The sequence below is a fragment of the Zea mays genome, chromosome 9 (assembly GCF_902167145.1).
Source record: "Zea mays cultivar B73 chromosome 9, Zm-B73-REFERENCE-NAM-5.0, whole genome shotgun sequence".
In the NCBI taxonomy this organism is placed as follows: domain Eukaryota; kingdom Viridiplantae; phylum Streptophyta; class Magnoliopsida; order Poales; family Poaceae; genus Zea; species Zea mays.
Genome location: NC_050104.1, coordinates 79,496,518 through 79,513,146, shown reverse-complemented (window position 1 = coordinate 79,513,146; position 16,629 = coordinate 79,496,518). Strand labels below are relative to the sequence as shown.

Sequence of the window (16,629 nt, the reverse complement as noted above, 5' to 3'; positions counted from 1 at the left end):
GAGCCTGTCAATGCCAAATTAGTGTATTAGCATGTGTATTTTAACAGATGGTACAGAAGGACAAGATATCTGTAAATGGCGTGAAGTGTAAAAAGAATTGGGAGTGAGAGCAGACCTCCAAGATCAATGTCCCTTTTAAGGAACCGATGAGGATTATAATGGTCAGCATCATCACCCCAAACAGAAGCATCCATTTGCACGAGATGAAGAGGAACTACTAATATTGATCGCGCTGGCACAGTGACACCTGAGCCAAGAGTCAAATCTGCACTCAAGGAAAATGAAATCCAAAGTGAGTCAGAATGGAAAACATACGACAATTAAAACAGGACTACAGGTGACACACGGGTTTCTCTTGCAGCTAGATGTACAGAGTACAGACCAATCAAAATCAAACTTCAAACATCATGAATTCATGATCTCAACACACACAAAATCAGGATTGGCGAAGGCATTCAAACAGATTCCTCAAATGTCGATCAATCCTCTTGGCTGCCTCAACCACCAATGCCTCCAAAGCATCAGTCTCCCCATAACCAAGGCCACCCCGAGATGTTGTGGTGCCAACATATGCAGCAGCCTCGGCAGCACATCAGCCTAGCCACTATCGTCACAGCATACTCTCAGAAAGTTGATTGACTTGCCAACATATGAGATAGAGTTGTGTTGACTGAAAAACATATGTATGTAGAATTTAGAATAAAAAATACACTTTAAGTATTCTAAGCTTCTAGAACGAGGCTTCCTTTGTAATAACCAATTAACCATGCATAGAGAAATAGCATTATATGATCGGTTTTGTAGAGCTCACCCGATGGCGTTGCTTCCACTTTTGAAAAAAAGACAGCCCTAGAAGCTCGAATATGTGATCTCTCATTTCATCATTAGTCACAAGCAAACAATTTAGTTTGATCGCTGCATATAGCCAATACCTGGATGTTTGCATCTCATATAATTAGAAACATCCAGGAGGAAACATAACAATGAAGAAAACTGAATAATCAACAAACTATGTGATAATAGATGTCTGTGATCTCTACAGAATTACAACATAAACAAGAAACACCTCCTGGTTTACAAGAAAAGGTGGCCGCAACCACAAGGTCTTTCCGTTGTCTTTGAGAATTGAGCATAAACAGCAAGTTCAGAGATACTGAAGGCTAGAAACTTAGCATTACCAGTCATCATTTGACCCACTTGGTGAAGTATACAAAGCCCCATTTGTTCTCCAGGTCTCAATCAAATGCCTATTAGATGGATTTTCCATAAGCTTGGAAATTCATTTATTGTGTAGTATGACAAGTGGCCATTTTCCATGATATCTATCTAGAAGCTCTGTTAAAACGCCATCCAGCTGCTCTATATTAAGCATGCAAAGTTGAACAATAATTAGCATGCACTGCTTAATTCTCGATGTCAACATGTTGAAATTCAGGGCAAAGTGGTGCACAGACCTGGGTCAAACTGAAACCGCCCTCCGCAAAATTTGGTTGATATAGTGCAATATTCGCACCATCGACTATAGCTCGGTAGTCTTTATTTGCTTCCAACCACTCCTATAACAGTCATAACCAGCATGTGAGATTATGTTCACAAATGGGTATTGTTTCTAATACAGGAAGAACCAAAGAAACAAAGTTACATCAATAAGCAAGATCTATTGGCATACAACTACAATGCATTAGCTATAACACAAGTTATAAGTGACATCTTAGTCTAGTTATTAGGATATAGGATCAGCTACATGAACAAGCAGTTAGAACCCCGTTTTATCTGAAGGATGGGCAAAACAGGAAGCGATTTCTAGGTGCACAAGGATGCCTCAAATATGTGGCTCAATTCCTCGGCTTAATTCCTCTGATGTACATAGGCTCATCGAGCACCAATCATGTTTACATACTTAAAGCACACATCAGGTCACCATTAGTAGTTAGTGTAAAATATGGCAGAATGCACCATCTTCCCGTCTATTTCCCCCCATAATATTGTTTCTCCGTGATTTAGCAAATGAATAATCAACTTCAGTTAGCAGTGAGATAACCAGAATGCCAACATCAACACGTGCGAGCCATTGAAAGTTGAGAGGTAGGTAATCACAAGTCACAACAATGGGAGAGGGAAGTAATCACAGGTCACATCATCCCACAGCGTTATCTTTAAATTGATCATAGCATATTTCTTTCATAATCTACAGCCACAAGGGACACTAAGTCACTGAGATACAGGGGCGACGAATCATTTCCACTCTATAATCTATATATTCAACACCAGTCCAAGTCTAGACAAACAAACATGATGACAAACAAACAGGATGACAGGAGATTCCTAATGTTTTCTTCAGTATGTTTGTGAAATATATGCAGTCCAAATTATTCTTCCTAAACTGACAAGCAAATGCACTATAAGATTTCAAGTATATCTTCACGAAAACAATATGTTTTTCATGTATTAAACTATCATGATGCAGTTTAACTGAGAACCAAGGATATTGATTGTCCATCTCAAGCTATCTAATGCAAAGTAAAAAAAGAAATGTCATATAGAATCCAACAAGGTTGCAAGTAAACATGTGCACCAGTTCAATCACAAACCAGATTGGCTCTATGTACAGAAGAAAGGAAACTTTCAACAGGACTACCATCAATGAGTTAAACTGCATCTAGAAATTTAGCACTATCATCTACAATCAGCTTAGTTCTTGTAAAATTGAGACCATCCCGATAATATCAACAAGCAATGTTTTAGGTAAAGGGTACACCAACGAACCAAGTTAGACAACTGATACTTGTGTAATGAGAACTATGTGTGTGTCGAAGGAAATCAATTACCTCACATTTTTCTGCTCTAATTTTGTTGTTGCCATTACAGTATTTCAAACACAGTTGGCCTAGGAAATATAAGAGCTTAGGAAGAATAAATTCCACTGAAAGGGTATGTTGATGAACAGCTTTTAGAGACAATAATTCTACCTTTGCAAAATGAGCATGCATCAAACAGGCCTCCAAATATGTAGCTTTCCTTGCAAGACGGAAGAAGGAAATAAAGTTCCCCATTCTGCATGCTCTGAATGTATAGGAAATGTAGGCATTAGATGAAAGCTATTACAAATATGGTAAGCACAAAATAATGCTTGATGGTATGACTACCTTGCAACTTCTCTTGCAAACAAGATCTCTGGACTGCCTCTAATTTCACGAGACATCTTAGCAAGATCCAGAGAAGTCCACTGAAACCAGACAGTAGGTATATTGCACCAATGCGAACTTGCAAGCAGGAAAAACAGTGTCAGTGAAATGACCATGAAGGACGAATGGTTGCAACACTTAACTGAAATGAATGGTTGGATCGATATTGGTGTACCATGAAAATGATTTTAAAAGCTTACCAAATCCAAATTGCTGCTCAAGGCGGATTCCAATAAACAGCAAACTTAGCATGTTCACAACCAAATGGATTAGGCCAGCATGGAGCCAGTTGCAGTCTGATTGTCCTTCATCTGCTCCACATTGTCCTATACCCCCTGCTGCCACATCATAATCTGCACCTCGATCACCCTCTGCTCCTCCTATCTAAAACTCCCAGCTCCAACCAAAAAAGGTGAGCTTGGTATCTAGGTGCATCAATAGAAAAAATGGATTTCGCGTGTAGATGACAAGATGTAAAATGGATTTAGTTCACTGCACCCTTAATAGTTAGTAGAGATTTAAAACATGTAAACCACACACAAACCATATTGGTCTACATCAACCTGTTTATTGATGCAACCTCAATTAAAATTATGATGTCTTACAATATTTAATAATAGTCAAATATGTCGACAACCGTACATTAATCTAATCTTTTTTAGCGATACTGATAAGTCGTTGTTGTATATTTGGAGGGATAGCATAGCGGCATGAATTCTCCTCATAACTTAATAGATCAATTACAAAGTTCCTTCGAATAATTTTTGCATCCTACACACAAAGACATAAGAGAACAAAACGTCAAATTTATATTATGTAACTGAAATGTATGTTTGAACATGAACCAAACGTACTCCACTCACCCTATTAAATTCCATTCGTCTACCACTCCCCCACATAACCATAGCTTGTAGAACGAAGTAGCTTGTATTAACCCTACAAAATAATGTTTGGCCAACTATATTATATACAATGGTTATCATAGACATAATTTAAACTGTCGAGAACATGGTATTGAGAAAATACCCTTTTAAGTCCATCGGAAGACCAGACCGAATTGTATGTTCCCACTTAAAAATATCATCTGCCCATCCAGAACGTTTCTTATTGTAGGCAATCTTATATTTCTTGGAGGCCATAATAATTGCTTCCGCAAACCTCTTGTATGGCATGTGTTTACACCAATCTTGAGTGGGTGTAAAGTCTATAAAAGTTACGTGCTTTTTACCATGATCGATTACGAAAAGTGCATAGCATCCGTTGAATTTCCATGGCATAAGAACCTACAAAATATCAGTCATTAGGATTGCAAGGAAGTGTCTTTTATAAATACATTAGAAATGAACAAATACTTACATATTTACAACCAGTGATATAATAGTTCAATGAAGGCCAACAGTCGAGTGTGTTAGCTAACTCTTCTGCTGTAGGATCCTGATGGTACTTTGGAAGTTTACCAAAACCAACCATTCTCTAGATAAATATATATACATGTCCACATGAGGATTGTATGTATAGATAAAATATATTACTACATTATTGATTGGAAACAAACTTACCCAGAAGCGCGTGTCCATATAATGTTTTTTATCCTTTATCATTTCATCTTTCGACATATGTGACTCTTTAATGGCCAACAATCGAACAGCCATGTCAAAACATTTTAGAGTCATATCTAGATTTACCCTTAATACGTTTTGCAGGTCTTTGACAGATATTTCTATCTTAAAAGGGTTGAAACTTCGCACCCATGTCATCCTGTAATGGAACATGACAAAAGTATATATCAAAACTCTATGTAGTTGGTACATATAAAATAAATAAAACAATGAGCACTTACTCTAATGTCGTATCATCTTGGATTGTCATGATGTAATCACATAGAACATCTATTAAATCGGCTTTGGTCACTGGCATGTCCTTTGTGGAAAGGCCACTCAGTAAAAATTCATTAGTGCACTCATCGGTCGGGATTTTTATAGGAGTTCTTTTATCCCAATCATGAACAAACCACTTTTCTAAGTCTGCTTGAGTGATGGGGCCATCATCATCTTCCATCAATACTTCGCTCTTTTCAGATACACAAAGTAGTTTCCTCTTCTTAGGATTTGTGGGACTATCTAATATCTGAACATCAGAGGAGCATCCAACATCGACTTCTTTGTCATACTTGTATAACGGACACCCCTTTCTCTTGTTTATATCTGAAGATAGTAATATAGCAGCCAATTTTTTCCTAAAGTGTGACATGTCATCCTGCAAATAAGAAACAATTTATTTAGCAATTATATGTATCAATTGGTTTGGCATAATAACAGAAGACAGCAAACAGATATTCATGTTATAGCCACATGTAATTTATTGTTAAAAAAGAGACCCATCAGAATGTGCAAACTGCCAACAAGAAAATCTGTGCATGTGATAAATATGCAGGTTGCAGTTATGTTCACAGTGTATGCAAAGCAAAACGACTGAACCAATCTGCAGTCTGAAAGAAAGCTCTACCACAATTCATGACGTCCATGATGCACGCATAATGTCATAGTAGTAATAATATACCTGGGTAAAATTATCAGATAGTTCATCCCCTGTCCAGTATTCGATATAGTTTAGTAGAAAGAGGCCACACGAGGAGCTACATCAACCAGATGATAAAATGTCAAGATTAACAGCAATGAATATTAATAGCAACACATATGAATGTATGGTGTACCTATCTGTTTGCTTTGCATATTCCATTTCTATTTCTCTAAGTGGCCAAGAAGCAACTCGGAGGTCTGGCCACCTGTGATCTTTTAACTCCTTACGCTGAGATACCATATCAATTTGTCTTTGGAGTCCTTTTATCTTTATATTATTATAAAAACATAGATTTAGAAGTTGAGATTTTAAGTTAATAAGGGATTAGTAATTGTTGAGTTTGTATAAACTCACAGTGTCAATGAGGTCATTGCGACCGGATGATGTACCAAGTGAGTCGAGCACTTGTATCTCCATATTTCGTGCATTGATCACGGCAAGATACCAGTGCATTTCTCGGATATTTATTGGAATAAACACCTACAAGTCAATTATAAATATTGCATAATAATACATGTAAACACTAATCATGTAGATTGCAATCTCGTATTTACCATGTCATGGTCTAGATAAAGTAAAACCCTTCTTTCGGCGCTAGATATTTGTGCCATGTCTTTACTTGGATATAACTCATCTGTTTTAGTGTCAACATCACCGTCTCGCTTTAGAAAGTTGAACTGAAAAGCATTTTCTATGTGTACACGACCTCCAGATCGGCATTTTAGATGCTCTTGAGCTTTTATTAAATTTATGTAACAGTCTATCACCTGCAAGTATGTAAGTTATGGTTTAAAATACCAGGTTGAGTATCTTGGAAGTGTGGTGCTCCTAGCTAGTTGAGTTATCATGAATTACCTCATCACCTAGATATGCGTCCGGTTCAAATAGGCATTCCATCCACTTCCTTTCCACAAAGGCATCATCAATAAGCACGACTTCTACCCTTGGTTCACAAGGGATTTCTTTAATCCAATCGATGAGTGCAAGATCACCCTGCGTGCAAATATAATCTACGAACAAAACAATCATGAGATCAAACATAAATCACTTGCAATAAAAACAATACAAATTGATCCATACGGTAGTCTGGAAGTTATCATACCTTTTGGAACTATTGTAGTAGTCACCGATGTTTTTGGCTTGTTATGAGACAAGGACATTAGTAGAGATTCATCTATAGATAATGTATTATCTCTTTGGATGACCGTAAGTGCAACATTTTCCTCTTTAGACTCCATCCACGATAGACAAAAACCTATAATCATTGTTACTAATGTATTATTTGATACACGATTCAAATGTTTGTACTATAACCAGCTGAACAATTTTACATGCATTAGTGATAACATAACAATGAACAATCAATATTGCAAATAAAATGATATAAACATATTGTAGAGGGGAGGCGGCGGCAGTCTACAGTCAATCATTTGAACGCAGATTTACGTAACATTTTTCTCCAGAGACTAACATACTGCACTGGAGTTATAAACTTCAATAAATAAAATATGAGACTGATTGTACATTTTTTGACCCCAATAAAATATGAAGTTGCATAAAACCTCAAATTGTCCACAACCCGAAACATCCGCATATAGTGTTCACATACAGTGTTGGCCGAGTTTACAGACATTATACTGACAGAAACAAATTCACATTCCAGCTACGGCGTAAGGACCTCCTTATAGACGATATTCTTTGTGTATGTTACGCCATTTATTGTTGACTTCTTTTCCACCCCCTTCTTCATTTTATCATCAGTGACTGGAATTACAAGTACCTTCACATTCAATCGAGTTGTGGCCCTTGAGAGAGCAACATATAGCTGGCCATGAGAGAATACTGGTTCGGGCAAGTACACAGCAACATTAGGAATCGTCTGTCCCTGAGATTTGTTAACAGTCATGGCGAAACTTAGTCTTACCGGAAACTGCTTCCTTTTAAAATGGAAAGGGAACATCTCGTCATCAGAAGGGCACAAGGGTATACGAGGCAAGAAAACCCGCATTCCAGCATGCTGACCAAGGACAATTTCAGCATCGATACTATTTTTTTGGAAACCACGTACCACCAGCCGTGTACCGTTGCAAAGTCCGTTAGCAGGGTCTATATTCCTAAGCAACATGATTGGACACCCAATTTTGAGCTTCAGAACGTGCGGGGGTAGTCCATTAGGAGTCAGTGTGTTTAGGAATTCCGATGGATAATAGTTATTAGGATCGTCCACCGCGGTGTCAAAGCTATGGTACATCATCTGCTCCTGTTGGAAACGATCAATCATCCTCATATTTATCATATCCACCCAGTCGTTCCGAGTAGTCAATATTGCTCTTGAAGTGATGTAGCTTGTATTAGACATGTTTTCGTTTAGACTGGGGTAAATGTCATCTATCAATCTATCAAGGTCGCGGTCATCACCGGTATATGGCACACATACCTCATCTGGAAGACGAACATCACCATCGCTATTCACTTCCTCAGTTCCACCACCGACACGCAACAAATATTCTGCAAACCATGGGTCGCTCTTTGCTCTCATGTTGCGAACAAGCTTTAGGTGGCACATTGATTCCCATAGGTAAGAACTCCGTAGAGAGGCAGCAACTATCTGAGCCCTTGACCCCTTACGTACAACAGGGAGTACTTGTCTGAAATCTCCCCCAAACACAATAGTCTTCCCACCAAAGGGCAGACCAGGGCGTCCCATGATATCACGCATGCTGTTGTCCAATGCTTCAATTGATTGTCTCTTAGCCATTGATGCCTCGTCCCAAATAATCAGCGACGCTTTCTGTAGCAACTTCGATGTCCCACTTTGTTTCGTGAAGGTACATATAGCACCATCATCAATAGTAAGTGGTATCTTGAAGCGTGAATGGGCAGTTCTCCCACCAGGCATTATGGAAGCCGCAACCCCAGATGTAGCTGTTGCAACTGCAATCTTGTCCTGACTACGTAGCACCGCAAGCAATGCCTTATACAGATAAGTCTTTCCAGTCCCACCAGGCCCATCCACAAAGAACACACCGCCATTACTGGTGTCAACAACAGATAAGATCTTTTCATATGCAGACTTCTGCTCCTCATTTAGGGTTTCTTGCAAAGCAACATCTTCTGTCGTCGCCTCGATACTTAACTCCTCGTAAATCTCTCTATCAATACCTTGTGAATCGTCATATCTATCGATGATAGAGGGGAGAGGGAATGTCTTTATGTCTTTACCCATTGACTGCAACATGTTTCTAATGTCAATCAAGACCATCTGCTGCAAATGGGTTTTGCTCTGAGTAATACGATGATAATCCTCGGACATTGTGTCAAGGTGTCTCTGCCACAATTCGGCCACATCATTCGGCTCGCAGTATACCAGTATCGTTGCAAACAACCTTCGTAGCGCTGATGGCATTTGGTAAAGAGCAGCTTCATTGAGACACTCATCTATTGTGTTGTCTGCTTCAAGTAATCCCCTTCTTTGTGCTGCCTCACGAAACGATGGTAGTGTGTCACCGTCTACTGTCCTTAGATCCACATAGGAGGTAGCACCAGTCACATGGTTTAGGAGGAGCCGAAGATAGAAGCGCTCCCCTTCAGATGGTAGAGCAGAGACGATTCTACCGACTTGTCCACCCGTATTTTGTTTCCTCCTTTGCCACACTTTGCCCTGCTTCCAAGTGTACCACTCAGGGAAGTCACGATACAGGATGCCCCGAGCCTCCTCGTACAGCTTATTCGCCTCAAAATATGCTGTAATCATTGACCTATCAGCACCTGGACGGTTGACGACTCGCTCGACCATTTGTCGCTCGTGAAACGTCACCATGTGCATGTTTGGAAGATGGAGTTGCAGCTGCATCACAGATGGAGAGTTTTGACTAAGCTCAAATCCATATATCCTCCATAAGGCTTCCGGAGGAGTCACCCACCTTGCATCTCTATACTGTTGTATCTCATCTACATCACCATTTTCCTTACTTGCATCTCTCATAACAACAGACGCACGATCATGGCCTTTGTATATGTACTTGAACAGGTACTTAACAGCCTTGATGCTCCCACACGCCTCAACATTGATGTGACAGTTGAAGAGCCGAAGGAGGTAAGGGTTGTAAGGGACAACCCATCTATTGTCCAATTCACATCCTCGAACCTTTTCCTTACGTCCATCGTCACGACGTCTGTAATTAGGATATGAATCCTTCCCTTGCATGGTTGCCTCACGGAAATGCCGGGGGTATTGATTCTTGCACGATGCACGACCTTTAGTGCATGGGCAGTTAGGGTTTAGCGACCCGCACGGGCCATGCATCATATGCTTGATAACCATCTTTCGCAGTTCAGGGTACTTGTTGGATGGGATCTCAGCTGAGATCAAAAGGTCATACTGTTCAGGGCACGTGAGCTTGTACTTCCTTTGCATGATGAGTAGAAAATGGGCATGTGGCAAACCTCGTTTCTGAAATTCCACGACGTAGACGTAGGCTCGGACTTTACCGAGAATATCCTGTTTAGTCAACCTATGCTTTAGCTCCTGTAGTTTCGCATGAAAGACACGCACTACAAGATCCGGACGATCTTGCGGTGTCTGTCCAGGTAGAAGCTCTCTCCGTATCTCATCCCAGTTAGGGTTACATGTCATGGTAAGAAAGATGTCTGGTTTACCAAACTTCCGCACCAGAGCCATAGCATCCATATATCGACGTCTCATGTCACGAGGACCGCCAATAAACGACGGTGACAACACAGTTCGCTTTCCAACCTTCTCTCCTCTAACATCGCCATCTAACATGCTATCCACCAAGCCCTGGTATAGATCTGCCCTTAACCGATCCTGGTTCTTACGTATGAAATCTAAACGGGAGCTCTCAATCTTAATGTATGTGTCGACCGCGAACTGCTGGAAAAGCCGTTTACCATGAAGTATTGGATTGAATACCCCTGGACGTATCTGGAATTTGTAGCAGTAGTAATCACGCACGGACACACATAGATGGGTAGGAGGTTCTGCATACACAAGAATCGATTATTTAGCGATGCCGAAAACATATTTAATAATGTGAACAACGTAGAAATTACAAAGAAACAACTAACCCGCATCTGCATCATTTGCATTACTTGCCCTATGCGTCGCCCGGTATGCATCCACTTCGTCCATGGATACACCAACCTTTGGGATATTTGCATGCCATCCAAGTTCACCTCTAGGGAAGAACAGTGGATATGATAGCGCATCGTAGCATCCATGGTATGAGCGGATGCCATGGCTTGACCTATCCTTCCCATGTAGCATAACACTCTTGCTGAACTGGCCTCGCCGTTCGCTCCCCTCGATCCAGACAGCGGCCACCTCCAAAGTGAGAGGTGTGTTATATGTCTTCTGATTCAACGTCTGGTCAAGGTTCAATGCGATGTGATAGTCAGCAAGGTTCTCAACATGACCCATGCTCCTAAGGTGCTCAGAGTATGGATTTCCACGAAGTATGCCAACTATCTGTTTAATAACCTCTTGGTCTTTTTGAATCTGATCTTCACGACACTTACGGAATCGATGCTCGAGACTGGGATCATCATCGTAAAAGTAAAGCTCTAGGTGTTTATGCTCTTCCCCACATTCACTACCGAATGACTTGATATTATGGTACATCATGCCTTGTGCACGGAATGTGTATATACCAGAATCCCTCATATTAGTTGTCATACTGTCGAGGCAACAGTACAGGGAAGTGAAAGAAAAATGGCCATTAAAAAACCTGATGTTATCACGAAAGTGCCTAGCATCAGAGTCTGCACTATCCCACAACCTCCTGAGCTGGGGAGGGGTCTCTAGTGGGGCTAGCTCAACCTTCCCACCTCGACAGCAAAACCCAGGCGGCTCATACTCAAACTTCTTCGCAGTGCAATAACCACAGTCGGGAACGTGCTTCAGCATATGTGTTTCTTCAGGGATGTTACTGTAGACCTTGTCGTACGGGTCAGGCACATCAGTGACAACAGATAGATCTTGAGTACCATCTATCTCGAAGTCCTCGTTAGTGTCCTCATCTGATATGTTTTTGGAAAAGAACGATTAAGACATTTGAATTTAGGTACGCATTGGTATTGTAATAGAAATTGACGTAAGTACATTTACCAGCGAATATATATCCCTCGTTCTCATCATTATCCTCTCCGAATATGACACCCTCATCATCGTCATCAACTGGATCGTGAAAATACAATCCAAGTAAAAGACAGGGCATTCAGGGTTGAGAAAATATATAACCTCAATAAAGATTTTTAACAATTACCATTGGAAATGAACCTTGGGACCGACTGGCTTTGCTCCAACCCACTTCGTTGTTCGACCATGTTTGCACTCCCATTTGTTGCCACGATCGCACTTTGGCGTGTATTCCTATATTGTACTGATGGAAACACGCGTTTAGTTGGACTACATTGTATCGTCGTCGTGCAAGATCCATTTAAAACTGGTTAGTATAATTACCAGTGTTGTTGATCTCTATAGTTGAACCGGGTTGTGTCGAATCATCCATTTGTCCGACGTCACTGATAGTATCCTCAGTCAAAGTAGCCACGTTACGTGCAACGTTTGCTTCAAATTTCTTGTTTTGACGGGCTAAGATAGCTTGTCTTTCACCACGCAGAACATGATGTTTACGTCTTAGTGGCTCAGTAGACATATCGGGTGAACCGACATCCTCAGTTTGTGTTGAAGCTGGCATGAAAGGTGTACTGGTGTATTCAGGGATAACCCAGTCGCATGCGTTATCAGAGGATGAATCAGGTTCCGATACATATGCTGTAGGGTGTAGAACCTCAGAGGTATATGTTGGGACCTCCATGGCGATGGACCCCTGATTCAAAGTGCTAGCTTGCAGTGCTCTACGCTTTCTTATGTACTCTAACTTTCCCTCTTTCCGCCTTGGTGTCTGATTATACAACCTAAGCTGTTCATTTTGGTCACCTATAAAATATGAACACAATTACTTTCGAATTGTAGGTTTATGCGCAGATTTATTAATTAAAATGTGACGTTTTTCATCACCTCCTGACACATTGGGCATCACATTGTGTCCCTTGTTTCGTTGACGTGCTTCACGACGCTTCCTATTCTTCTCGTTTTTTTGTTCAACGGACATCGCTGCATATCTTTCCCTATCCCTTTTCCTCTTACGCTCCTTAGCATCGACCATTGGTCCGAGCAATTCATTTTGATCACCTATAATGTAAGTTAGTGTATTAGTGTTCCCTACTTACTACGTTTCGACGATGTATGGTCAGTTTGTATATTGACCTTTACCTCTAATGATATTGGTAGAGATGTCTGTGAATGGTTTGCGACCGGCATTATGTCCCATTTGATCTATAACAAGAACAGTACCCGAGAAAACATGAGCATAAAAATAATACTGCAAGAACCAAGGGTGAAATGAAATGTCTGCAATAAACCAAGCTAATAGAAGATCAAAAAAGATGCCCTTGGTAATAGAGGTTATAGAAACAAGCATCATAACCGAGAGTAAAGAGATAAGACCTAGAGAGAGAGGTGATAGGAGAACAATTTTGGTGTCCGTATAAGATATTGTATTATATTCCAAGTTTGAACTGCGTAGATGGATATGGGTGACGCGCTAAGTAATTGTTTTAATAACTCTGGTGATGTGGAATATCATTTCTGGAGCACGCCTAGCTCCTATATATGGGCTTCGGTATACCGAATGTACATTAAATATGTTCCGGATTAGATCTGTATATTTGACGTAATTTCACGATAGAAGTTACGAATTTAATGTCAAACATGACACAACATTAAACCAATATAGTGTTCTAAATGGAAAACGTACGGGCTAAACGATTTGATGTTCCACTTATTCATTGATATGCCCTTGGTAATAGAGGTTATAGAAACAAGCATCATAACCAAGAGTAAAGAGATAAGACCTAGAGAGAGAGGTGATAGGAGAACAATTTTGGTGTCCGTATATGATATTGTATTATATTCCAAGTTTGAACTGCGTAGATGGATATGGGTGACGCGCTCAGTAATTGTTTTCATAACTATGGTGATGTGGAATATCATTTCTGGAGCACGCCTAGCTCCTATAGATGGGCTTCGGTATACCGAATGTACATTAAATTTGTTCCGGATTAGATCTGTATATTGGACGTAATTTCACGATAGAAGTTACGACTTTAATGTCAAACATGACACAACATTAAACCAATATAGTGTTCTAAATGGAAAACGTACGGGCTAAACGATTTGATGTTGCACTTATGCATTGATATGTCCCAGTAGAACAAAATGTTTTACAAACCTTGACACATGTAAGTTACATCAATAACAGTACATGTATTCCATCATAAAATTCAGATTTGCAAAAGTTACAGACTCTATCTACTCCTTTGGTCGTCAAGATATCTAACGGCAAACTGACGATCGTTCCGCGCCACCAAAGCCTTTTGAATTGCTGCAATGAGTGCAACATTTAATCACATGTATACTCAGTTCACAATATAAAGAAAACAAGAACATAATTTTGATGTAGGTAATCTTATAAAATACTTACGTTCAAAATAATGGGTGTTGTGATGGAACGGTTTGAAGTGTATTGTTGTATGGTCAGTTGATTCGAGACACTCTAGAATAGCAAATTTAAATATTCAATATTAATCATTATAAAAGAAAATTAGTGAATAATGTGTTTGCAAGGCGTAAACATTTGTTGTACCTTGTTTTCTGAACCGCCGAAACATGGTCCCAATTATGATGCTATAATTCTCATTAGCCAACGCCCAGCGAAGTGCATTTTTATTTAGTAAATCGCCCCAAACTTTAATGGTATGTAAAGACCACCTTATGACATTGATGTTGTGAAGAATATATCAGTACTAATAGATTTAACATCATATCGGTAATATATTAATGAAATGTACCTAGCATCCATTATAACAATCTTCCTGAATGTACCCCACATTGTGCGATGGATTGTATCCAAGTGGACTACAATAGCCATAATGTCTACAAAAAGCACAATTAAATATGGATTAATACTCAATTTTGTGTAAAGGAAATTTTAATAGGGTTAGTAGATCAATATATTCTTACCAACTAAAGTCCTGTTGGGCAGCTCGGCAATATCATCAAGGTTCAAGAATATATGTTTTGGAAATGGCGGCATTTGAACTGGGACAGCGTATGGCTCTACGATAGTTTGGTGGGTGAAATACAACTCCATGGTACCATTTAGATGTCGAAAATTAAATGCACCCGGATTAAGACCAAACCATACGTTGTGCATCTTGTAGACATGCTTTTCATGGAGCAAACTGTTGAAGTATTTGACTATCTCATACCGATTTGCAATGGCCTCGATCTTGGCTCCCTAATTTGATTTCAGCACAAAATAGATTGTGGTACGAACAGTATATATAGTTATGTAAATGAAACCTAAAGAGGAGTTGTCTTACATTGATGTCAGACAAAATATAATGTTGCCTGTCACGATAACGTGGTTCAATCGGGAATTTAACTTCAACTCGAGCGACAATACTATACTTCCGTTGTACCCCATAAAAATCGTCATCGCTATAGTCGTCGAACAACCTGAAACTATATTAAACATGCGACTACATAACGTTCATAAATTTGATAGCGAAATCTTGTGTTAACTATTGTTTATAATATAACTTACACAGGCATCCTATTTTTCTTGTCCAATGCAACTCTTTCACGGTTCAATACGGCTGGCTCCATCAAAAACCTATTATCATTTGAAAATATTTTAAACTGAATTGTAAAATAGTCCAATGCATTGATATAGCACGACATAGGAGCAGTGTGGGTTGGTTGGTTGAACACTTATTTTGGACTGTAGGTGCGACTGTGACTAAGGCTTGTAGTTCACGAGTATGCAGCTCATGTAGAGTTTTGTGCTTCAGTGAGTCATTCCGGCTGTCAGACCGCCAAACATGAACAGTCGATGTATAACGCATGGTGGTGCTGAGCGTCTGCAGGTTTATCTAAAGACGAGAAGGAAGGGTCCGATTCCCTAGTGGTATTAGTTGCTTGGGAGCCTTTTGAAAACATAAGAATGCTTGTGTTTTTCAGGGTATAAGGCCTGCTGTCCAAAAAGTTGTGCTTGCTATAATGACTGAGAGACAGATTTGGTGCCTGGCTGGGGCTTCTGCCCTGCATGACTTGGTCCTTAAGCTGGACCACTTTGGTTCGTTTTTGGAAGTCAGTGTAGAAGTGTGAGTTGTATTCAACACCCCCGGGTGTATAATCTGTGTGGGGGGCATTTTTTATTCTTTATGAATTGACACACAGCTCTCCTGCGTGGTTCGAGAAAAAAAGAATGGCCAAATTGGTGGAAGTGGTCGCTAGTATGCAGCTCATCCGGCAAGAACTGTAGTACCTTCTGAAAGACAGAAAGATGTGCATTTCTCATGTGCTCAGTGTAGCCGGTAATGGGATCGAGCAAGCAACACAAGGGATGCGGTCATCCAAGTTCTGCGTCAACATTGCAGGTGATGCGGTCATCCAAGTTCTGCGTCAACATTGCAGGTGACACTCCATCCTCCAACCGCCTCTTTGACTACATAGTCAGTCACTGTGTTCCCGTCATTATCAGCGATGAGATGGAGCTCCGTTTGAGAATGTCCTCGACTACTCGAAGTTTAGTGTCATAGTACGTGGCGCAAACGTTGGAGGTGAATTTTATGGAAGAAAAAATTTGATAGTTAGATGGTGTTTTTTATTTGAGCAGTAAATGGTGTTTATTCTTGTACTTAATGGCAGATCCAAAATAGAAGGAAGAGAAGCATGTGAGAAAGAGAATTATGAACGGATGCAACTCACCGTACA

General features: G+C 40.0%; 3 long non-coding RNA genes across 3 annotated transcripts; all 3 read right to left on the bottom strand.

Moving 5' to 3' along the window:
• Nucleotides 1–2,853: 2,853 nt before the first annotated feature.
• LOC103638583 (uncharacterized) lies at nucleotides 2,854–3,230 on the bottom strand. Its single transcript, XR_558892.2, has 2 exons — nucleotides 3,147–3,230; nucleotides 2,854–3,063 (listed from the first exon to the last, which is right to left on the bottom strand). It is a non-coding gene; the product is annotated as an uncharacterized lncRNA (long non-coding RNA).
• Nucleotides 3,231–14,177: 10,947 nt separating this feature from the next.
• On the bottom strand, nucleotides 14,178–14,581 carry LOC109942420 (uncharacterized). The gene is made up of 3 exons (XR_002265226.1): nucleotides 14,495–14,581; nucleotides 14,333–14,404; nucleotides 14,178–14,233 (listed from the first exon to the last, which is right to left on the bottom strand). It is a non-coding gene; the product is annotated as an uncharacterized lncRNA (long non-coding RNA).
• Nucleotides 14,578–15,180, bottom strand: LOC103640026 (uncharacterized). The gene is made up of 3 exons (XR_002265225.1): nucleotides 14,872–15,180; nucleotides 14,700–14,784; nucleotides 14,578–14,619 (listed from the first exon to the last, which is right to left on the bottom strand). It is a non-coding gene; the product is annotated as an uncharacterized lncRNA (long non-coding RNA).
• Nucleotides 15,181–16,629: the final 1,449 nt, after the last annotated feature.